A 3,349-nucleotide genomic window follows, 5' to 3' on the forward strand; every position below is an offset into this window, starting at 1 on the left:
AAAAAAAGGGAGGTGCATATAGCTATGCCCACACCCAGAATGCCACAGCAGCACGTGGCTAGGAAGGGTCAACCCAGGTGTGATCTGACCCCCTCTGTTCCAGATGTACCCAAAGCCCAGATTTCAATGAACTAGAATACAGGACACCCTCCCAGGCCAGGAGACAGCGGCCATGCTACTCCTTCGTCATCCACAGAGGCCTTACCACAGGTGAAGTTGGGTCTGCACTCGCCGGGATTGGTCAGGGTCATCTGGAGGCCATCTTCACAGGGAGGAGCCGGGGGCAGGTTACAGCTCAGCAGGTCACACACTGAGGCCAGGAAAGAGAGACGCCCTCTCAGAGGTCAGCAAGGTCACTACTGTGGCACCCTACACTCCTATTCCTGCAGACTTCTACTGTGTTAGGTGCATGATGAAGATGAAATAGAGCTGGAGATGGAGGGAGAGAAGGGGAGAAGTGATAGGTACAGAGAGAGACAGACAGACAGGCAGATCCGAGTCATATGATAAGCTCATGTTGATTACTCTTGTCACTGCTGGGACTTCCAGATCTCAGCCAAGCCAAGTCACCCGAACCCTCTGGGAGCTCGGTCTCGTCTTCTGCAAGGTGGGGAAGGCTACCTTCCAGGGTCAGTCTCAAGATGTCATGAAATAATGGAGGCAAAGTGTCTGGCACATCGTAGAAGCTTAATCACATCTATAAAATGAGGGGCTTGAACTATAGGATGCCCCAGTTCTCTCTACTGTTAACATTCTGAGGCCTGTTTTCCACAAGTTTGTCTCAAACCACATCTCCCTCCACGCAGGACTTCCATTTATGCCTTATAAATTCCATCAGCATAAATAAATTTCTCAGATGATTTCATTCTTTTTTAGACCCCTAGACTGTCCCTTGATCTATTTGCTCTCCCTCAAAGATTTGCATCACTACAAATTTGACACGCCTGTGCTTTATGTCCTCATCCGTCCAATTAATAAACACGTTGGACAGGACAGCGACGGGGCACTGGAGATTTCCTGTCATGTTAACCATAATTCCATCAGCTCTGGATTCATCTCATTACACTATTTACTCAGCCCATTACTCACCGTGGAGTTTGCAAGCCTATAATGAAACCCTTTGATGAATCACTTGCTGAAATCAAAGTGCCCTGTGTGTGGCCTTCTCTATAGCTGGTATCCTAAGGATTTTATCAAAAAAGGCACATGGGTTACTTTGGCATGACTTTTTCTTCAGTAAACCTCTGCACTGCCCCCCACCAGAGATTACCCCATTCTTTTTTTTAATGCTTTCAAACCTTACATTTAATAATTCACTGCAGAATTTTCCTAGGAAGCAAATCCTACATTCCAGAGCATACTCTTGCCATTTTTTTTTGAAAAGCCAGTCAGCTCTTACCCCCCTCCTTTGGCACACCCTCTGCCTTAGCCCACATGCGCCTTGTAGCACCTGCCGCGTGGGTCACCTGGGGCTGGGACCAGGGTCTGGGCCCTGGAGAGTCGCCCAGGGTGGGACACATACCACACTCATACTCCGGGCAGCACTGCTCTGCGTTCTGGTGGAGACGGGCCACTTCACACGGGCCGCACATGGGAGCTGAGGGAGAAGGCCACAGAAGTCAGAGAAATCAATGATGCCGCAGGCCGCAGCCTTCGAAATGTTGCAGAAAACCAGCACAGGCCCTTCATAGGAGGCCCACCAGGCATCGGGCCAAGGGGCCTCTGACAAATGAGTCTTCCCAGTGTGTCCTGGTGACCCCCTCAAATGTGCCCTCCAGGGGACTCTGAGACTGATGGCCAAGGTGGGGATGGGGTGTGGGGGGCAGGATTAACCTCTGAGAGTGTCTACTCCGGGTACAAAAAAGGGTACCCCGAGCCCAGCAAGGGAAGGAAGGGTAGGGCAGGAGGGGTGGAGGAAACAGACATTTGTATCTGGCCCAGCAGGTATGCAGACGGGGTGGCCAGGGCCTCAAGGGACTCCTTCCTCCTCCAGGAGCAGCAGGGAGCCGGGCGCTCACCTCTGGCCGTGGGGCAGGGCTGTGACGTGCAATTGACCTTCCGCCCACTGAGGCACATGCAGATCTGGCAGGGCCGGTGAGCTGGGACCCAGGTTTCCAGGAACTGAAGGAAAACGAGTTTCAGAGAGGGCCCAGGACACTGGGGGCACAAAGCCTCAGAGGTCGTGGAAGTCAGCTCCCCCGCCCCCCAGCTCGGTCTCCCCTCGGAGGGCAGTGCCTGAGCCATGCCTCCACGACAGTCGCACAGATGAACACGGGCTGGAAGGCAGTGTTAGGCTCTGAGAGGAAAAGAGCTGGAGAAGCACCAGGGGCGCTAAAACGAAGCAAGGCAAAAAGCTGAGCACTCCTGTGCCACAGAGCTGGCCATTTCCCAAGCCAAAGCTGGGGTGTAGCTTGAGAAACAGATTCCATTTATTCCTGGAATTGACAAGATATGGATGGGGCAGGAAGAGTTGAGGGGAGGACAGCGAGACTCTCAAACTCGTCACACTGTTGGTACTGGGAGTGATGGGAGACCAGAGGGCAGATGACGGGTTCGAGCAGCTTTCCCAGAGTTGCAGACAGCCCCACTGTAGGAGGGCTGTGAAGTCAGGGAGACCTGAACTCCAATGTGGGGCTTCACTCCCCGGGCCTGTTTCCTCACCTGCAAAGGGAGGGCACCCAGGCCCGCCTCAGTGGTGCAGACTGTGACCAGCACAGACGGGGACCGCCAAGCCAGGACCAGGAATCCCTCTACACTCAGTCAGCAAGTCAAATTCAGAGTTAAAATTAAATTCACGTTTCAATTGCCCACCCCTGAGAAAGGGGAGCTCTCTTTGGCTGTTGGTGGGAATGCAAGCTGGTGCAGCCACTCTGGAAAACAGTATGGAGGTTCCTCAAAAAGTTGAAACCCTACAACCTAGCAATTGCACTACTGGGTATGTACCCCAAAGATACAAACGGAGTGATCCGAAGGGGCACATGCACCCCGATGTTTATAACAGCAATGTCCACAATAGCCAAACTATGGAAAGAGCCCAGATGTCCATTGACAGATGAATGGATAAAGAAAATGTGGTATATATATATATATATATATATATATATATGTATACACACACACACAAAGGATTACTACTCAGCCATCAGGAAAAAAATGAAATCTTGCCATTTGCAACGACGTGGATGGACCTAGAGGGTATTATGCTAAGCGAAATAAGTCAATCAGAGAAAGACAATTATCATATCATCTCACTCCACGTGGAATTTAAGAAACAAAACAGAGGATCATAGGGGAAGAGAGGAAAAAATAAAACAAGACAAAACCAGAGAGGGAGACAAACCATAAGAGA

General features: G+C 51.1%; 1 long non-coding RNA gene across 1 annotated transcript; it reads right to left on the reverse strand.

Annotated features, from left to right (window-relative positions):
• Window positions 1-151: 151 nt before the first annotated feature.
• LOC145718696 (uncharacterized) lies at window positions 152-3,077 on the reverse strand. The gene is made up of 3 exons (XR_014141969.1): window positions 2,019-3,077; window positions 1,523-1,597; window positions 152-310 (listed from the first exon to the last, which is right to left on the reverse strand). It is a non-coding gene; the product is annotated as an uncharacterized LOC145718696 (long non-coding RNA).
• Window positions 3,078-3,349: the final 272 nt, after the last annotated feature.

Source organism: Leptonychotes weddellii, unplaced genomic scaffold (assembly GCF_054177405.1).
Source record: "Leptonychotes weddellii isolate Sample4059 unplaced genomic scaffold, ASM5417740v2 HiC_scaffold_20140, whole genome shotgun sequence".
NCBI classification, from domain to species: Eukaryota; Metazoa; Chordata; class Mammalia; order Carnivora; family Phocidae; genus Leptonychotes; species Leptonychotes weddellii.